Source organism: Hypanus sabinus, chromosome 2 (assembly GCF_030144855.1).
Source record: "Hypanus sabinus isolate sHypSab1 chromosome 2, sHypSab1.hap1, whole genome shotgun sequence".
In the NCBI taxonomy this organism is placed as follows: domain Eukaryota; kingdom Metazoa; phylum Chordata; class Chondrichthyes; order Myliobatiformes; family Dasyatidae; genus Hypanus; species Hypanus sabinus.
In genome coordinates this window covers 154,248,756-154,263,170 of record NC_082707.1, presented here as the reverse complement: position 1 = coordinate 154,263,170, position 14,415 = coordinate 154,248,756, and the positions used below count along the sequence as shown (strand labels likewise).

Below are 14,415 nucleotides of genomic sequence, written 5' to 3'. Positions count from 1 at the left end.
TAATTTGGGTAGGGTAGGGTTAAATAGGTAGGTTGCTGGATGGAAGGACCTGTATCTCTAAATAAGTTAATTAAATAAACCTATTATTAGTACATTAAATTACTATGGTCATTATTTTTAGATGAACTATAAAAATAACATTTTTGCTTTCATGCATGCATAGAACATAGGATTTTGGACCTTGCATTTGCTGATGATTAAAAACAGTTATTACTGTTTTTTTTTTCACTGGGTGGCCCTTTTAGATTGACACAAGTGAAAAGTGATTTTTGAATATGAGGATGGCTTTAAGGAAAGCACCAGACAACTTTGAATATGGGCTTGTAATTCAGATCTGAGAAGAAATGTCAACTTTTGAACTTGGAGTGTTAGGGACCACCAGACTTGGTTGATCCCTACAGTGGAAATGGTTGAGATGAGCTGAGTACTTAAAGTAGGTATGACTTCATAATTTTTTGAAAGTGGTAGGGTATGTTGAGGGTAGGTTAGTAATGTGAGTGGGTTCTGGGACTTCATAAATACATAGCAGCAAATCATCAAGATCATGGTAAAACACTGTTGGACCACAAGTGAAGTGGTCCACTTCATTATTGCACCCAACTCTGCTTCTTGGACATACATCTGTGAGAGTATGTCTAGAAGAGATTTCAGCTACAAGGTTTGACAGCAGAAGCTGGCATTGCTTCCTTCCTTGGAGCAAAAGAAAATCTGAGAAATTTGATAGAAGTGGAGGAGATATTGACTGGTTCCAATCATTTAGCAGTTCTCATTTGTTCATGGACTAGAGACTACAGATTTACTTCTGTGCAAGAGGGATGAATAGTAATGATTTGAGATTTGAAACTGGAAGGGTACTGGAAGTGGAAGCACCCCTTTCAATAGGGGTTCATGAGAAAAATTTTTGCAGAGCCAAAGGGAAAGAGTGGGATGAATGAGAAAGTTGGGTCACTAGACTACTGGTGTAATAACTATTGTATGATATTAACTTTTTCAAGGCACTTAAACATTTTAAAATGAACATTTAGGTATGTTAAAATAAATGCAGTTGATTCAAAATCTCTAAGTTTCCTGTAACTTGTGATTTTCCTGTGCCTTTGTTCCTCTCTATTGAACTGAGTACAGTTGCCGACAGGGAAGTAGAGGTTTGTGCATTGTATTAAAAACTTCCAACCTCTCAATGTTTATTTGATTTTAAATTGCCAGCAGAATACGGTGAAAGTGATTGCCCTTTGAGGAAAGATTGGCAGAGATGACCTCATTGAAAGGTAGAACATCCCAAGAAGAATGAAAAAAGTAGTTGTGGGAGTGAATGCTAGTATGTTGACATTAGAACTTGGGCTGTTTTTTTCAACAAACTATACCGAAGAGATTGACAGAGGAATACTTTGGGACTCCAAAGTAAACCTGTTGCTTCTGTTCTTACAAATAATTATAGATCCTCTTTTTTTCAATTATCTCGTGGTACGAGACAAGGTTGTCCTTTAAGTCCTTTATTATTTAATATTGCATTAGAACCTTTAGCCATTGCTATTCGTGAATCTCCTAATATTTTTGGTATTACCCGTAATGAGAAGTTATACAAATTATCACTTTATGCTGATGACTTGCTGTTATATATTTCTGATCCTGACAGGTCTATTCCCGCTATTTTATCCTTGTTGGCTCAATTTGGTAGCTTTTCTGGTTATAAATTAAACTTAGATAAGAGTGAATTATTCCCCTTAAACGCGCAAACCTTATTGAATGACAGGATACCATTTAAAGTTGTTACTGATAACTTTATCTATTTAGGTATAAAAATTACCAAGAAATATAAAGATTTATTTAGACTGAATTTTTTACCTATGCTTCATCAAATTCAACAACTTACTACAAGATGGTCTCCCTTATTCCATTAGTTGGTCGGATTAATGCTATTAAAATGATGATTTTACCGAAATTTTTATATTTATTTCAAGCCTTACCAATTTTTATTCCTAAATCTTTTTTTGACAACATTGATTCAAAAATTTCCTCATTTGTGTGGCAAAATAAAAACCCCAGTTTAAGTAAAAGGCAATTACAAAAATTTAAAAAAGATGGTGGTTTAGCTTTACCTAACTTTAGATTTTACTATCGGGCGAATAATATTCGTAACCTAACGTATTGGAAATTAGATTTGGACTCTCCATTGTGTCCACAGTGGGTAAATTTGGAATGTAGTGAGGTAAAGGGATATTCTCTATTCTCCGTTCTTGGTTCTTTTCTTCCTGCTGATTTAGTTAAATTCAATAAACAGATATCTAATCCTATTATCAAACATACACTACGAATTTGGTTTCAATTTCGTAAGTTTTTTACTCTGAAAAACTTTGTTCTTGATAGCCCTATTTTACTTAATTTTATTTTCAAACCTTCATTGACAGATCAAGCTTTTAGCATATGGAAAAGGAAAGGTATAAAATGTTTTCGTGATCTTTTTTTTGAAGGTACTTTGATGTCCTTTGACCAACTTTCCAACAAATTTAAATTACCTAAATCTAATTTTTTCAGATATTTACAAATCAGAAATTTCTTACATAAAGTTCTACCATCTTTTCCCAATTCAACTTCAATGGATTTCTCAGATTTGATTTTTACCTTAAATCCTTGTCAGAAGGGATTAGTAGCTTTTATTTATAATATGATTATGAAGATACAACCAGAAATATCAGATAGAATTAAACAAGAATGGGAAAAAGAACTTCGATACAATATATCAACAGATAAATGGGAAAATTTTTTACAAATGGTTAATTCCTCTTCTATATGTGCTAAACATGCTTTAATACAATTTAAAATTGTACATAGAGCTTATATGTCTAAAGATAAGCTTGCTCGATTCTATTCTCATATTAACCCTCAATGTGACAGATGTCATTCAGAAGTGGCTTCATTGACCCACATGTTTTGGTCATGTCCCACTTTACATAACTATTGGAAGGACATATTTGTTACCATTTCCTCAATTTGGAATATCGATTTACAACCTCATTTTATTACTGCAATTTTTGGTATACCAAATGAGGATGGTAATCAGTTTTCCCCTTCAATCAGACGAATGATTGCTTTTGTAACATTAATGGCCAGAAGGTCTATATTACAAAACTGGAAAGAAGTAAATCCTCCTACCACGTCTCAGTGGTTTTCTCAAACTATTTCTTATCTGAGCTTGGAAAAAATTAGAAGCACTATTTTTGACTCATCAATTAAATTTGAAGAAACTTGGGGACCGTTCATTCGACATTTTCATATGAATTAATTTGGCCTTTTTCAGACCTCCTTTCTGTTTATTCTTGTTCAGGTATGGAGTTCCGGAGTTTTTGACACTATCATATACTTATAAACTGTTATTATTGCCCATGTTAGTTTAGTTTAGTGTTTTTTTTTCAATATATATTCTCTTTTATATATTTTCAAATTTTTTTTTCCTTTTCTTTTGATGATTATTTTTGTTTTTTTTCATATATAATTATATAGACTTGATTGATTAATGTACCTTTTTTTGTTGATGTTTAATAGGATATTATTATCCTATTATTAATGCAATTTCAAGTCTATTGTATTCATAACCTATTCATTATTATGTTATGTTTTTTTTATATATATATGAAACAATAAAAAGATTGAAAAAGAAAGAACTTGGGCTGTAATTGTTGGGGTGGCCATTTAAGAAGTAAAAGAGGATGAAGTTATTTTGAGGTCATCATGAATCCTCGGAATTTTGTCTCAATGGAGGATGTCTTTGAATATATTCAAGACGGAGGAAGATGAAATTTGAACTTTAAGAAGGCTGAGGGTTATAGAGTATACAAAGGAATTGATGTCAAGACCAGATCAATAATATTGAATGGCAGAACAGCCTCAGAGGATCATATGGCCTCCTCCTATTTCTTTTTGCTATTTATTTCTAATTATAATTAGACTACCAAATTCTAAAACCAAGCTCTTTCTGAATTAACCAAAATGAAGTATTATAGACAACATATATTGTACCAAGCAGTATACTTAGGAGAGAAATTTGGATTTCATCTTGCAGACCTGTGATTTTGCATAATGCATTCTTAAGTTCAGTGCAGTTTCACACAAAAAAAAGAAAATACTGATATCATTTTTTCTTGAACCCGATCTCTGTTTCTAGAGTATGATAAAAATGATAGCATTTCTTTAACTTAAGTAGTTACCTACCTAAACTTGAAAAGACAATTGTCTCTTTTGAGATTTCTTTTGTATTCATTTCAATGAAAATTGATCTCTCTTATAGCTTTAATGTGTGGGCTGAAGGTATTTTGATTTGTTCTTGGTAATACTATAAACAGTCCACATCTTTGTTAATTAGATTAATTAATATAGTTGATACAATCTTATAAAGGCGAAAATAAAATATAGGCATGACCTCAAGATTTGATTGAAGAAGAAAAATGTGAGTACAACTATTTTCCCTCTGGGAAGCTTGCTTGAGATTTATGTTGCTAGGAGCTTGCGAAAATTGGAAACGGGGCGGGGGAATAATTGTCATTATTTCTAAAGAAAATTCTAAGCCACAAATTCTGAAGCCAAGTTTCTTTTCAATTAAGCAAAATGAGGTGCAAATCAGCTCTGATCTATTTGTTTGAACTGCGCAGCAGAGTTGGTTAATCGTGGTTGATTTGCATCTCAGACTTGTTTGTCTGAAATTGTTTCAGAGCTTTGGTGGATTTTTGTAATGTAAGGCTGTTAGATCCAGTCAAGAAAGCTCCAATAATTTCTAAAGATCAACTTAATCTTAACATAGAAATTTTCTTGATTTACTCAGAGCCCTGAGTAATTTATAAAATCTACTGAGGCTTTAGAGACTAATGGCAGAAAAACTCTGCACAACATTAGGTGGTTATTTTATTTTACAGTTGTGCACTGGATTCTAGGCTACTTACTCTTGCCTGAAACTCTAATTTTGAGTGTGATATTTGTAATACTGCGAAGTCGGGTGGCCGTGAATAACACGAGAGACAGAGAGGTGAAGAACAAATGTGCAGCTGTTTATTCTGCTTACAAGTCATAAACCCAGAATGCCCTCACATTATGTTCACTACATAACACCCAGGGAAGCTTGACAGCAATTTTTAAGGGTCAAAGTATACATGAATACATAACATATCCCTCCCACCCTTATTTTAAAGGGTTCTTTCCCTTCCCACATACTATTAACATTCAATAGTGTGATCAAATTCAGCCAACAACGATATTTTCAGAATCAGGTTTAATATCATTGGCAAATGTCATGAAATTTGTTAACTTGTTGCAGCAATACAATGCATTAATATAATATAGAAAATATAATATAGGTGATAATATAGAAAAAATAAGTAAATCAATTACAGCAAGTATATATGTATATTAAATAAATAAAAAGTAGTGCAAAACAGAAATAATATTTTTTAAAAAGTGAAACGGTGTTCATGGGGTCAATGCCCATTTAAGAATCAGATGGGAGAGGGAAAAGAAGCTCTTCCTGATTTGCTGAGTGTATGTCTTCAGGCTTCTGTTCAGACTGGGTTAATGGTTGCCTTCAAATCTCCACAAGCCTTGAGGATTCATCCCTTAGGATGGGGAACACAGGAATTGCCCATTTAGTTTGGGGACATATGTAACGGGTCTTTCCTTTAAACACTTGGGTGTTGTGTCAGGCTTCACAGGCAGCTTAGCAGTGGTTCCTTTCACGCTGCCCAGTTCACCTCTGAATTCACGTCTGTGTTTCCTCAGTACCTCTTGTAGATCAGTGCTCCCTTTAATCAGGTGCACTTTGTGCCAGTTGATCCAAAACACTATTTGTTAGACTCACTGTAACATGTACTACTTCCCTCACTGAGCAACCTTACCAGTGCAAGTCTTTAAAGTCAACCTTGCCCATACTGGGGTGAGATGTTGCAGTTTTTCCTTGTAAGCTGTCTCTGACACCAGCGATACAGCAGGAACTTTGTCCACCTACATCCTCACTGTTGCTATATTCAACCCGGGGTGGAGGGGGGGGGGTGAGTTTCACCCAATATTCATATCTGTGTCCTAGAACAGATAACCATCTTGTTCACATTTCTTTTTGTTTATCAAAAGGTAATTATTCTTTATTACATTGTTTTTGCTTCACAGTGTCTTATACTTCTATGTGTCTCATTTTACCACAATTTCGGCAGTCTAAATCCTTATAGTGGCATTCTTTTGCTGAATGCCCAGTTTAGGACAATGGTAAGATTGATTGCCAATAGGTGTCCTATTCTTAAAGTCAGTAAAATCTTTATGAACTTGAGAAGACACACTTAATAGCTGTGCTTCTGTAGCTGCCACCTCCATAGATGTATTAATCCCAGTGCCCTACATAATGATAGTATGTCTTATGTAAGCAAATACTTCTGAATTGCCTCACTATGCAGACCACATACAAGTCTATAATAATACGTGTCATTCAGCAATTGCCTAAAGTCAGTGTTCAGACAGTACAAAATTCAAAGCAGATGTATTATCGAAGTACATATATGTCACCATATACAATCCTGAGATTCATTTTCTTGCAGGCCTACTCATTAAATCCACATGGGAATGACAACCAGAATAGAATCAATGGATGACCACACAGGTGCTGGTGTTCGACCAGTGTGCAAAAGACAATAATCTGTTCAATACAAAAAAGAAAAGTAATCATTATAAATAAATAAAGAATGAATATTGAGAACATGAGATGAGGAGCCTTTGAAAGTGAGTCCACTGGTTGTGGGAGTACTTCCACGAAGGGGTGAGTGAAGGCATCCTCTTTGGTTCAACAGCCTGATGGTTGAGGGGTTATAACTGTTCCTGAACCTGGTGGTGTGGGTCCTGAGGCTCCTGTACCTTCCTGATGGCAGCAGAGAAAAGAGCATGGCCTGGGTGGTGGGAGGTCCCTGGTGATGCCCCCCCCACTTGCCCCCGCCATCTCCCCTTGGATTCTTCACACACCAGGCTTCCTGCGGCTACTTTCTCCCTGCTTGCCCACGTGGTACTGCATTACATTGGCAGTGTTGCACATGGACTTTTCTTGCTGAAGGGAACAAAACAATGAATATATGGTGAGGACTTGCCACCTCATTGCCAGTTGTTACGTTTGCTATACTGGGAGGCCGGGTGGCCCTGAATAGCACACGACAGATGGAGAGGTGAAGAACAAACATGCAGCTGTTTATTTTGCTTGTAATTCATCTACCCAGAATGCCCTCTCACATTACGTTCAGTGCATTACACTCAGGGAACCTTGACAGCACCCGTCAGAGTCAAAATATGTGGTAATGCATAACATTGAGCGATGCTTTTTATATTGACATTACAATTGAAACTCTCTGCATGAACCCTAGTATCAGTGTACACACAGCTTCTAGAATCTGACATTTGACAATTTGGAAATCTCAATGGTTTGGTATCTGATTCACCCAGATGATTTTCCCCAGTCTTCCTTTTGACAGGCTGGGCTTTGGTTCCTGTGAACCATTTCAAATCATTGTGTTCGCTGGAAAATGTACTTCATTATTGTTTTACCTCTGAAACAATGATTTGAAAGTGCATTGGAAAGTTAATTATAATAATATGCAAGGTTCAGAACAATCTGCCAGTCCAGCACCATCAGAATCCCAAATCTGCCAGATTATCAGAGTTTTGCTATTGAAGGCAATGCCTCGGTAGCAGGATTATAAAGTATGCCCTTCATCTGGCTTGTTACAGGCTTTTACACAAGTGAAGTTTGAGGGCGTTTTTCCACTCTCTCTTGATCTTTGTTTCCTGTACCATGTGTCATTCTCCCACCAAAGGCCTACGTCAGCCCATTCAATATTTAACTATCCAGTAAAATCAAATTTTATCTCCTCCCTTGATAAACTAAATTTAAATCTCTAATATATAAAATCGATTTTTATTCTGTGCTCTTTCCTGGCATTCTGCTTAAATAGATATTGCTCTTAATCCATTTAAAGTGAAGGCAAAATTTTCTCTTTCACTTTTATTTGCAACTAAACTTCTATTTTAAATTTTAACAGTGCAAAACTTCTGCCTTCTTGATTCCCACCCAATTCGAAATAAATTGTTAAGTGTTTCTTCCAGGTCACTGCATCAGTCTTGAAGTTAATAGGAACCACTAATTATTATAGCTCAGGGAATGAATTGATTTAATGATGAATTCACCCAGTGTAAAAAGACCTAGTTCCAAATTTTATTAATAAATCATTGAGTTCTTAAAATAATTAACTACATTCCCCTCTGCTGCTCTTTTATTAATAAATAGCACATCTCCAAAGTAAATGTCTCTTGTATTAAACCTAAGATTTGTTTTATACGAACTCCAACCCAAAGTTCTATAAGTTGAATTTTCTTTCTAACTTGGAATATTGGAATTCACACTTAGAATATTGTGTTCATTTCTAGATGCCACATTTATGGGATGGTTATGGAAACTTTAGAGAATCTGCAGAGAAAATTTATCAGGTTGATGCTGAAATTGAAAAGCACGTTTTATGAGGATAGTTTGAGCGAACCAGGGCTTAGTAGAAGTGTTAAAGATAATAAGAGGCATTGATCGAATGATCAGCCAGGGTTGAAATTGCTAATACAAGCCTCAGCTGGTGGAGAAAGTTTGGTGTGGGCCCCCAAATCCTAAAAACTTTCTACAGGGGCACAGTTGAGAGCATTCTGACCGGCTGCATCACTGCCTGGAAAGGGAACTGTACCCCACTTAATTGCAGGACTCTGTCGAGAGTGATGCAGATAGTCCAGCACATCTGTAGTTATGAACTTCCCATGATTCAGGAAACTTATAAAGGCAGGTGTATAAAAAGGTCTGTAGGATCGTTGGGGACCCGAGTCACCCCAACCACAATCCATTCCAGCTGCCACCATCCAGGAAACTGTACCGCAGCATAAAAGCCAGAACCAACAGGCTCTGGGACAGCTTCTTCTACCAGGCCATCAGACTGATTAACTCACTCAGATTTGAGTATATTCTATGTTACATTGACTGTTCTATTTATTATATATTACTATGATTGCACATTGCTCATTTAGACGGAGATGTAACGTAAAGATTTTTACTCATGTATGTGAAGGATATAAGAAATAAAGTCAATTCAATTCATAACTTTAATGTGTTGGGAGGAAAGTAGAGGGGGAAATATCTGAAGCAGGTTTCTTACTGAGTAATCGGTGCATGGAATGCGCCGCCAGGGCTGGTCATAGAGGCAGATCCATTAAGGATGCTTGAGAGACACTTAGATAAGCACGTAGATGAAAGAAAAATTGACAGGAAGGGGTAAGATTGATCTTGGAATAGGTTAAGGGGTTGGCACAACATTGTAGGCTGAATGGCCTCTACTGTTCTGTGCTCTGTTATACTTCCAGTGCCTGTTTCAATTTCATGTAATATTATGAACAAATCTTCCAACAGAAGATCAATTTATTGTCAACAAATCTAGCTTGCCACAATTTTTGATGTGTTTTTTTTGTTCCACTCCCTGTTACATTTGCCATGTAAGCTTTTCACCAAAATAAGCACTTGCTGGTGGGTGGGGCTGCCGCTGACTTCTCTGCACTCCTTGTGTCATATTCAGTTTCCTGTCCCACCTATGTCACCACTGTCCGTGTCTCCAGACCGTAATACTTCACGTGACAAAGATTTTCACCTCACACGAGCCAAGCCCACATCAGACCTCCCCAGTGAAGCTAGTTTAGAAAAACTTTTTATTCTTCCATTTAAAAAAAAATTAGTAACTCTTTAGTACAAAGGTCAGAAGGTAGTCATGTCAAAATATGAAGCATTTGCCCATTATTGTTGCCATGAGATTTCTGGTTGTTATCTTTTAAGTTTGAAAGTTATTATGAATTGGTTTAGGGCTGAAAAGAAACAGATACCTTCATACTTCAACTGGAATCCTTTACTGTCTTCTGTTTGATGACCTCACATACCCTTATTCTTGAGAACAGCCTTTGTCAACCTTTTTTGCCCTGGAGGAACCCTTGTAATAATTTTCATGTCTTGGGGAACCCCTGCATAAAATCATTATATCTACAGCTCACTATGGGGTAGCGTAATCATTAAGTTGTAGATATAATAATTTAGAAATAATGTTCAATGCTATCTTGAGTAAAGAATGAATCTTCAGCCAACCTTTCTTGAAAAAAAACAGGTAGTTGAGCTGAGCTTACCTTTCTTGAAATTAATCTCTTTCTTTCACTTTCATCAATTTTAAAAACTCATACGACAAATATAAATGTTTTCTTACTAAGTGACACGATCAGGCTCAAATATAGGCCAAACAATAAATTTCTGTTAAATAACATAGGCTTAAGCCAAAACGGGATTTCATTTTTCTAAAGGTAGGCTTAGTAGATTTACTTTAAATAAAGGTTGTAAATTGATTTTAATTAATGCTACTTAAAACATGAAAACTTATTGAAAATATTGAATAGTAAAGTTATTAAAAACCATAAGCTAAAGCAATATGAATAAAAATATAGCCTAAGACATTTTTATACAAGGCTTTGAAAAAACGTTTTCTTACAAAGTGACATAATCAGGCTCAAATATAGGCCTAGCACGTGAAACCTCTGCTTGTTTTTTTTGTTGAACAAATACTCAGTTATGGGAAGAAGCTGCAGAAGGTTGTAAATTTAGTCAGCTCCAGCTTGGGTACTAGCCAGCAAAGTACCCAGGACATCTTCAGGGAGTGGTGTCTCAGAAAGGTAGCTTCCAGCACCCAGGTCATGCCCTTTTCTCACTGTTACCATCAGGTAGGAGGTACAGAAGCCTGAAAGCACACACTCAGTGATTCAGGAACAGCTTCTTCCTCTCTGCCATTCGATTCCTAAATGGACATTGAGCCCTTGGACACTACCTCACTTTTTTTAATATACAGTATTTCTGCTTTTGCAAGTTTTTAAAATTTACTCAATATATGTATACTGTAATTGATTTATTTAGTTTTTTTAATTGTTTTCCTCTTCTATATTATGTATTGCATTGAACTGCTGCTGCTAAGTTAACGAATTTCATGTCACATGCCAGTGATAATAAACTTGATTCTGAAATCACCGAAGTTGATTGTTTCATTTCCAGTTCATTAACATTCTTTTTGACAATCTAAAATACTGCCAGTTCTTAAATGATGTAGAGGAATGTCTGATAACTCTGAAAATTTTGAAGTGGATAACAATGATTAAATCTGATTTTCAGAGAGATGGTGAAGCTTTACGGCTAGCGATTGTTTGTTGCTAACTATAAAGATTAAGATTTAAAATTAGTTTTATTTGTCACATGGGTACTGTACATTGAAGCATCGAAATGTACAGTGAAATGCATTGTTTGTGTCGGCAACCAACACAGTCTGAGGATTGTGCTGCAACAGCCAGCAGGTGTTTCCACGCTTCCAATGCCAACGTGGCGTGCCCAGAACTCACCCTAACCATACGTCTTTGTGGGAGGGAACTAGAGCACCTGGAGGAAACCCACGTGATGACAGGGAGAGCATCCTTACAGCCGATGGCAGGAATGGAACGTCAAATGGTGATCATAGGCATTGTAAAGTAATTGCACTAACCACTTCACTACTGTGTCACTGCACATTGTTATAAAAATCTGAAAACTGCTGAGTTCAAAATTTCAAAGAACATTTATTATCAAAGGATGTATAAATCATCTTGAAATTTGAGACAGAGATACAACTTTGAGGTTAGTTTGTTTACAGGCAGCCACAAAGCAAGGAACCCAAAAGAAACCTTTTTTTTTAAAAAGGAAAATATAAATGAAATAATAAAAGATAAAATAACTGATAAAACAAATCAAGAAGCTAGCTGGTCCACTAATAGAAATGAGAGATGGGTAACTAATATAGTCACGAGAAATGAATTCGCTAAAAGTTTGTAGGTTCCTTCAAAAAATTAACCTTTCTATTTGAAATTGTTGGTTCCTGGACTTAAACCTTTGCAGGTTAAAACTGACAAAAAAGAAAACAGCCATCTCTTAAACTCGTTCCAACACAGATTATAGCCTAAGAGGAGTTTATGTCCAAACCATCTTGTCCCTCATTCCTGATCTCCCACAGCATTGATGACTCTTTCACCCTGCCCTTATACCTAGCTCTTTCCATGGGACAATCCCTTCAGATAATCTCACTCTGTCAGCTAGCCCCAACTAGAAAAATGCCCTTTTCTGAGATCTTCCCCACTCTCTTGGCAGCCAGACCTAATATTTACACGGAGTTCCAGACAGGCAGTATATTTAAAATCACCTTGTCTGCTCCTCACATCTCTAAGGCCCAGTCTAATTGAGAATTCATTGATAATATGAAAACTACAACACAGTAGAATGAAGTATGGAAACATAATTGTTACAGTCATTAGTGTTATTTCAAATAGCAAATATATTTTTGATCGTAAATACTTTTTGCTGGAATATAACTTTGCATTTATATTTCATAATTTACCCATAATTGAATGCCTATATGAACGAGATTGAAAATCTGGCTGAGTGGTGCCACAACAACCACCTCTCACTGAATGTCAGCAACACCAGGGAGATGATTATTGATTTCAGTAGGACAGAACCAGAGGTGCATGAGTCAGTCTTCATCTGTGGATCAAATGTGTAGAGGGTCAGTAACTTCAAATCCCTTGGTGTTATCATTTTGGAGGATTTGTCCTGGGCCCAGCTCAAAACTGTCATTATGCAAAAAGCATGGCAGCACCTCTACTTTCTTTAAAGTTTGTGAAGATTTAGAATGTCATCCAAAACTCTGACAAACTTCAAGAGATGTATGGTGGAATGTATATTGACTGATTGCATTAGAGGCAGATTTGGAAACACCAGTTCCCTTGAATGGAAAATCCTGCAAGAAGTAGTGGATACAGCCCAGTCCAGTACGGGTAGAGTTCTCCCCTCCAGTGAGTACATCTATGTAGGGTGCTATCGCAGGAAAGCGGCGTACGTGGTCAAGGATCTCCACCATTCAGGCCTGTGTCCTCTTCTTGCTACTGCTGTCAGGAAGGAGGTACAGGAGCCTCAGGACCCACACCACCAAATTCAGGAACAATTGTTACCTTGCAGCCATCGTGCTCTTGAATCAGAGCAACTTCCCCCAACTACACTTGTTCCATCACTGAACTGGACTCACTTTCAAGGGCTCTTCATCTTATCTTCTGGATATTTCATGCTTATTTATTACTATTGTTTTCTCTCTTTTTGTATTTGCACCATTTGTTGATTTTGGTTTTGCACACTTCTTGTTTGTCCGTCCTGTTGTGTGTGGTCTTTCATTGTGTTTTTTGTATTTACTGTGATTGTCCGCAAGCAAATGAATCTTGGGGTTGTATATGGTGATGTATATGTACTTTAATGATATATTTACTTTGAACTTCAATGAATGACCTGTTTATAACTTGGTATTTATTGTGCAAATGCTTGAAACTAAATTAACCTCATTATCCGTGAGAAGCTAATGGAGCTAGGTGTTTAGGTTAACTAAATGAGCCTTGACCTGTTAATGTGATTCTGTCAAGTTGCACTCCATGTATTTATTAAAGTTGACGTAGGATCCACTTGGGTAAATGATATTGCTTGCTTTTACTTTATTTTTTACAATATAACATCATAGCTTGAGGGAGAAGTGAATTCTAAAAGCAGATCTTCCTGCATTTTGCATTTATCAGTTTATTATTTCAACTACTGAAGAAACTGCTGTTTTTATTTCTAAATGGTGTAATTTGACTGATTCTGAATTGCCAACCCATCAGATGCTGTAGTGTTTTCATAAGTGACCCAGCTTTTACAGTTGAAATGGAGCAATAGCAGCTAAAATCCATGAACAATCATAAGTAGTTGTCTGGGCAATCTAGAGAATATGTAATGGGTAATCAGTAAATTGTTTAGATGATTGTCAGTCTGATGGAATCTCCCTTGAGTTCATTTAAACATTTATTGTCAACATCAATTGCCGTTAATGTGGGCAAAGTGTACAGGGTGGCCAACGCAAGGGGTTGGGAAGATTAAGGGATGAGGAACAATTTAATATATTTTTAAACATCTAAAGTTTGCCCATGTGAAATGCATTAGTTCCTGTGGCACATCTTTTTCTCTTTGTTGGATGTTTTGTACTTCATTCTAGCTGGGTGTATGGCGTGTTGCACATTAGGTGATATGCTACTGTGATAACTTATGTAGAAAGTTTATTTGATAATGCCCTAATGTCAGGAACATTGTGCTCTTAACAAGTTAAAGTGTGCAATGCTTTATGCCGTAAAGTTCCTACATGCAATACATTTAATAGAGGTGGGAAAAAATGGTTTTGCTTTTATAATTGTCCCTCTAATTTAGTCAGGTATACCCTCTGTTGAATGCCATTCTTTGCTTTTTGAAAG

At 36.3% G+C, this 14,415-nt stretch overlaps 1 protein-coding gene across 2 annotated transcripts in view; it reads left to right on the top strand.

Annotated features, from left to right (window-relative positions):
• Positions 1-14,415, top strand: part of daam1a (dishevelled associated activator of morphogenesis 1a) — a 168,496-nt gene that overhangs the window by 87,995 nt on the left and 66,086 nt on the right. The window lies entirely within an intron of this gene.